Source organism: Rhagoletis pomonella, unplaced genomic scaffold, assembly GCF_013731165.1.
Source record: "Rhagoletis pomonella isolate Grant_MI unplaced genomic scaffold, Rhpom_1.0 Rhpom_scaffold_00002, whole genome shotgun sequence".
Taxonomy (NCBI): Eukaryota; Metazoa; Arthropoda; class Insecta; order Diptera; family Tephritidae; genus Rhagoletis; species Rhagoletis pomonella.
This window is the reverse complement of record NW_023458556.1, coordinates 72,258,644-72,266,013: the sequence shown is the minus strand read 5'-3', so window position 1 is coordinate 72,266,013 and position 7,370 is coordinate 72,258,644.

Genomic DNA, 7,370 nt, shown 5'->3' with positions numbered 1-7,370 from the left:
ACTGAAGATTATTCACTCAAAATTGGTATTTACAATAACTTTTAGACGAAAAATAAGAATATTATAAATTTTTGGAAAATGGGCGTAGCCACGCCCACTTATGGATACATGTGTATATCTTGGTAACCGCTTCACCAATTTCTTCCAAACTTACCACAGTTGTTAGTCTTGCTACAGCATACCAAATGACCGAAAATTTTTAAAATCGGACAATAACCACGCTTACCACCCATATAACGGTAATTTGGAGAAATACGAAATCTTCGATAAATCAATAAATATTAAAGCTAATTTATTCAAAATTAATGCTTGCAACAATTCTCTACCAAGAAATACGTTTATGATAAAATTTTGGAAAATGGGCGTGACACCGCCCACTTATGATCACATATATGTATATCGGTAACCGTTCTACCAATTTGTACCAACCTCGGTAGGATTATTGTGCTTGCCGCATAGAAGCAAACCGTTGAAAATTATTGGAATCAGATTAAAATTACGACCACTTATCATATAACGGCAAATTTCAGAAATGCTTGAAACTTCAATATTTCGAAATTTAAGGACGCTAATTTACTCAGAATTGATACACACCGGCTTACCATGTAGCGGTAGCTTTCGGAAAGGTGAAAATCATATATTTAATACTTGCGCCGGGTATTTAATGTTCGGCTCCGCCCGAACTTAGACTTTCTTACTTGTTAAAAATAACTCTTTGTGTTCTATCAGAGAGGTAAGAAGAGATCCATTGAATCCATTGAAGACTGAGCTGAAACGGCTAAGTAACGAGTGACATACTTTGTAAAAAGCTTTACTGAAATCGGTTTATATTATGTCGGTATGAGCATTTTCTCTAAAACCGTTTGAGACATAAGTTGTAAACTCCAAGAAATTAGTGATAATAGATTTGCCTTTAGAAAACCCGTGTTGAGATTGTGAAATTGGAGAAGATATAGAATATGTCAGCTGATTAACAATAATTGCTTGGAATAACTTGGGGATAGCGGAGTGCTTCGCTATGCCTCGATGCCGTCACCGGGGTTCCGCGAAATTAATTTTTGTATGAATAAGCACGGCAGTCAGTTTGAGTTGCACACAGAAAGAAAAGTTCCATAAACAGCTTGACCGAGACGCAATTATCTATCTTCAAGTATACATATATAAGTACTCGTAGTTGGTATGTATGATTGCAGTACTACATAAGAGCGTGAGCTTGCGCTTGCCAGCTTGTCAGCTTGTCAGCTTGTTTTTTTCTAACCGTTATGAATTGTTCGCCGCTATAACTAAAGAGTTATATACAACTTTCTACAAAGAACGCGATGAATTGCCTAGTTAAATGTGAAATGTCATAACTAATATATATATAATCAATCCATTTACGAAGCATTCATAGATTACCAGAGTACTTCGACATTGAAACACACATTTGAATCTGTTTCTCTGAAAGAGTTTTGGGTTAGTGTCAAGAGTAAATATCATGAAGTCGCTAAAAAGGCTATCTTAACTTTGCTTCCTTCTGTCACAACGTACTCTGTGAGCAATGTCTTCAGCTTGCACTTATTCAAAAAACAGATTCAGGTCGGAATTAGATGCTACCACAGAAATGCGCATACAGCTTTCAGACGTTGTATCGAACTACTATTTTATACATTAATTACTAACAGCGAAACAATTTTATTCTTCACATTAAAATTTAAAGAATGTATGTATACTATTTCTAGTAAAAGTTTTTATTTATATTAAAATTGCTCTGCCTTTGATTTTTAGTAATTTGATGTGGGGTTCCATAAAATGAAATGTGGTCAGTACGGGTTCCATCATATTAAAAGTTTAAGAACCCCTGCTAGAGAAGACCTGCTGTCGTTTTTGTCAAGTGGTATTATGAAAGATTCCTTACAAGCTGTCGGAATAACGCCATGTTTTAGTGATAAGTTGAATAGAGTTTTTAAAGGCTCACAGATTTGAAATGTGGTCAGTAAGGGTTCCATTATATTAAAAGATTAAGAACCCCTGCTATAGAAGACCTGCTGCCGTTGTTGTCAAGTGGTATTATGAAAGATTCATTCCAAGCTGTCGGAAAAACGCCATGTTTTAGTGACAAGTTGAATAGAGTCGTTAAAGGCTCACAGATATTCTCAGCGCAGCTTTTAAGGAAACAGATCGCGATATGATCAGGTCCAGGCCTAAATTACGCTTTTAAAGTTTTTAAATAGTGTAAAACTTCATCGGAAGAAATTACTGGAATAAAAGCGGAGTTAATCGTACAAAGTTCAAACGGATAGTCTCCACACGAAGAGGAGTCCACCGAATAATTGGACCTAAAGAACTGAGCAAACATGTTGGCAATGAGTTGGCTGTCGCTAGACATAGTATTGCGCACAGAAGTGCTTTCAAAAATTGCTTTATTAAACCCAGTTTAATATACAGCGGTGGTAAAATAATGTCCGTTGGATTAACTAGAGCTATATTTATACTATTCTTTTCACCAACTACCAAAGCCTTTCGTGGAACCCAATCTTTTTGAACGTAGTGCAGGCTAGTTGCTCGACTGTCCCATTCACAAAAATAGTATGGATATTTTGTATTACCAGCCTTATGCCATTAAAAATTGTTAGTACTTTGAAATCTACTACAACTAGCCACATATGAATTTTGTAATCTATAACATTTAATATTTTAGCCATACTGTCATAATATTATTTGATATCAGTAGCATAAGCCAATGGGACTGATAGAAGCATATACCACAACCCAAGTTTATATACCACGGGCTCCACCCGCGAAACGGTAATTTAAAATAAAACTCAAAGCTACCTAAATTTAAGGGCGAGTAGGTTTTTTCCGATTTAAAAAATATTCAAAGCAGTGCTTAAGGAGGCTAAGCAATGTGTGTACCAAATTTAGTCGACATCGGTCTTAGTAGTTTTAGTAGTTTTTGAGATACACATATATGATATAAGTAGGCGGTGCCCCCCATTTTCCTAAAACTTCTTTAAAACACATTTTTTGTTGCTAACGAGCGATTGTATATACACATACACACATACACACATATAAATTCATGGTTGTATTTAAGAAAAGTTGCCTAAAGTCGACAATTTTTAAGCGATTGCAATAAATGAGGTACCAGTTTATTTGAAAATAAATTTAATTTAAAAAAAGGCTACATGTTTTGAAGTTGTGGAAATTATCGATGGTCAAAATTTAAAAAATTAAGGGAGATATGGTTTTTTTTTATCCGATAAAAAATCCCAACAAGCGAAGTCCGACAATATATTAATATATATAATTTTAAAGGCCTATATATTCTCTACTCAGATCAAAATCATAAATCTACAAAATCGTATTTTCTGACCTAAATCGACAGGTCACGACCTCTAAATGGCCTTTAAAAAATCTATAAAAATAGGCAATAAAATTTCTCATAAAAACGAATAAGACCAGGGGGTAGGGTCTTGAAATTTCAAAAAAAAAAAAACATTTTCGATGGACACCTTAATGTACGTACATAATCCAAATCGGTACTACAATAAATAAAAAAACAAACAAAACGAAACCATTTCTAGGAAAAAAGGAAAACAAAGATATACTTATTATCACTAAATAAAGCATTACTAAGCCATATGTTTTTTTGTTTTAATTTACTTATGAGTTTTGGAAAACTGATTTTACGTACTTTTTTATGAATATCAAATAGTTTTTTTTTATTGTCCCGCGATCAAAAAAGAGCGTGAAGAAAATGAAAGTTTTTTGAAAAATTTCTTTATCCAGCCGATTTTCAGAATTTTTTCTTTGTTAGATGTTTCATGTCTTTCAAATAGAGAAAAACATTTTAAATTCGACCAAAAAACAACAAAGTTATAACTTCTAGAATACTAAAATTTTATTATATTTGTTAGTAAAAACTAAAACGAAGTGATGGAGAAAAACTATAAGTACAGTCGTGTCCTATGGACTATAACAAAACATAATATCTATATATAAATACCTAATAATAGTTTTGTGTAGCACAGTGTAATTTTTGTAAAAATAATTTTTTTTTTTAAATATTTTTATTGAGTTTGTACCACGATTATTCATTAGGGAAAATAGAAAAGCAACAAAGTCTAAGCGGTAGAAGTTATAGCAGCTATTTCGGAGATCACCACATCTCCTCATCAAACTTCTTTTTTCTAGACTTCAGCAGGGATCGACCCTGCGTAATCGATGTGCAAAGTCAGAATCGTCATTTTCCTTATTCAACCAACTACTATCAAGTGCAGTTGATTTGCCGCTATTTAAATTTGACAGCGTGGTTGTTGTTGTCAGTTCTATACATCCATTTGCTTATTTTCTTTATTGTATAGTTTCAGCCAGGCTCTTCCTAAACTATGTGTTTGTCAATGTTATTGTGGCTTATTAATATTTTATTTTTAATATTTTTATTGAGCTTTGTACCACGATTGTTTATTGGGGAAAATGGAAAAGCCAAAAAGTCTAAGCGGTAGAAGTTATAGCAGCTATTTCGGAGATCACCACATCTCCTCATCGAAATTCTTTTTTCTAAACTTCAGCAGGGATCGAACCTGCGTAAACGATGTGCAAAGTCAGAAGCGTTAACCACTGAGCTATGTACACCCCGTAAACTCTTGTTGCTTATTCATTTTCCTTATTTAACCAACGACTATCAAGTGCAGCTGATTTGCCGCAAATGGATGTATAGAATTGACAACAACAACCCCGCTGTCAAGTTTAAATAGCGGAAGCAAACAAATTTACTAAGAAAGAAAGTTGAAAAAATTTTTATTTTTTCCAATTTCAATTTTCTTTATTCTATTTTTCTTTCTATCTCACATGACACGCTGTGATTTAAAGTAAAATAATTATGACAGTTTTTGACATTTTCGATACTAGAAGCAACAAGAAAATACACGCAAATGTTGTTTTTTTTTCCTCTAGTGCTACTTCCTGTTTATACGCCTTGGTTCGACGATAATTTAACGAGTTATGCTTTTTTTGGGAAAATAAAGGAGATCATACTCCTATTCAGTGGCCCAAAATAGGTAAAAAACTCTATTTCAAATGTAATTTCCATTTTGTAAAAGTTTTACAAGTAGTGCTTCTTCAAACGATGTATTTCAGTGTGCATCATCATGAAAATTTTGTACAAAATTCCTTAGGCGCCGAACGAAGCCGCCTTCCACCGTTTAGACTACGTTGCTTTTTCTATTTCTCATAAAAAACAAAAATCGTGGTACAAAGCTCAAAAACACGATTGATATAAATCTTCTTCGTAAATTTTTATTTCAAATATAAAGCCCTTGCACGGATTGCATGATAAACACTTTTGTGCATTATTTTAAATAAAAAATAACAGAAATATTTATAGTGGAAAACATTTTGAATATTGTTAAAAGAATAAATAATGAATAATTCTGTGAGTGACTGTTCTTATATTTCTACATTACAATGTTTTTCTGTAAAAAAAATTCTGTTAAAAAGTTTTAATTATTTTTTATTGCTGTGCAAATTATGTAAATAATTTTTGTTAACGTTTTACATTCAGGTTAACCTGCATCACGCGGTGGCCGCCTCGGCGGTCATTGCAAGCAGGTTTGCCACGGAGGGCCTGGGAATTCTACTTATACAGGAGCCGTGGACCTACAGTGGCCAGGTGAGGGGCCTCAACCATAATAACAATAAGGTAATTTGGGGGCCCTGTTGTCGCCCCCTACTTCTGGGGAAACGTTGTTCCGTGCGTTCAGGCCATCCTCATCGGACTGGAAGCTGGCTAGAAGCCTCATAAACCGGCAAACAGTGCGGTGGGCCTTGGACTCCTTCGAACGGTACAAGGCCCCGGGGTGGATGGCGCAATATAGACAAAGCACGATTTTTTTTTTCAAAATCGTAGATCTTCGTTTAGAAAAGAGATAATGGAATGAAATTTTTTATCGTGAATTTATATGACCATATAATATAGAAAAACTATAGAGAAGTTACAACAACAATAACTTAACCCTCAAAATACCGTTCGAAATGTCACTTTTTTTGAAATTTTGGATTTTGGCTCCCATACCACTAGAAAACACTATCACCCCTATTCTGCAACACTTTCGTATTCGGATTGTTATCCGATCGTAGGAATGGTGTGCTGCAATCCGAATCGTATCCTCGAACCTTCGGAATTCGTAACAATGGCATGCCTAAAAACGAGCGAGTAAGCGAGTGTACGAAAACAATTCTGTGTCGGAGGCGAGATAAAAGATGTAAATCGATGTGTGTTTTCAGGAAATATTAGTGGTGTTTATTTAAACAGATAAATCTGCCTTTCGCATATACGTACATTTTTATTCACTGCTTTATATACACGAGCAAAAAATAATCTTTGTTTCCCCTTATCGAGAAACTTGGGTCCGGTTCAGTTATTTGTGCAATGATTTTCGGTTGTTGTGTCCAAACGCATAACCCGAATCCAAAAACTTTAACAAACACGTGCAATCAAAGGATTAAACCTTTATTTAAAATAAATGTTTCAAATTATTAATAAATTCGGTTTGCACTATGCACTTTCTTTTCAAATTTCGATGTGGGTTCTGCGCAAAAATACTGTGATATGCACAAGAAATATTGTATACCCTTGACAACACAGAAAGGAGAATTCTACTTAGTAAGAGTTATAATCCCTAAGCGCGGCCGAAGGCAGAAGCAAGTGCAACAGGTGATGGACCTAACAAAATGCATGTTTTCAATGGATTGGAAGAAGCTGTTATTGTATTAACTGGATTGGGAACCAGTTCTTCAGGCATAGGAGGACTTCTGGCTTGTGGTTCAATAATTCAACCAGCAGCTGACATAGATGCGCCCATAGTTACTATGCCCGGCAAGTCCACATACCTTTGTGAGTCCATTGCCATAGCACGCTCTTACTCCGCTGCTATAACTGCAAATGCATCAGAATCCATAATTTTCCTCAAAATATTTAAAAACAATCAATTTTACTATAAACAAGCACATGACGAGGTTTTTTTAATTCCTTTCGACTTTGTTTTCCTTCATACAGCTGAGTTCGAAAAACAACTGATACCTGGCAATGCTGCACATTTTTCCGCAAGGGTTGCAGCACGTCCATTTTCGTTTTTCGTAACCTAGCTACGAATTACGAATTACGAAAATACGGGTTCTAGAATAAGGGTGTACATTTAATACACCATCATTAGCAATCCAAAATTTCCAAAAAAAGTGACATTTGGAACGGTATTTTGAGGGTTAAGTTCTTGTTGTTGTAACTTCCCTATAATTTTCCTACATTATACGATCATTTACCTTCACGATTAAAAAATTTTCATTGCATTATCTCTTTTCTAACCGAAGATCTACGATTTTGAAAAAAA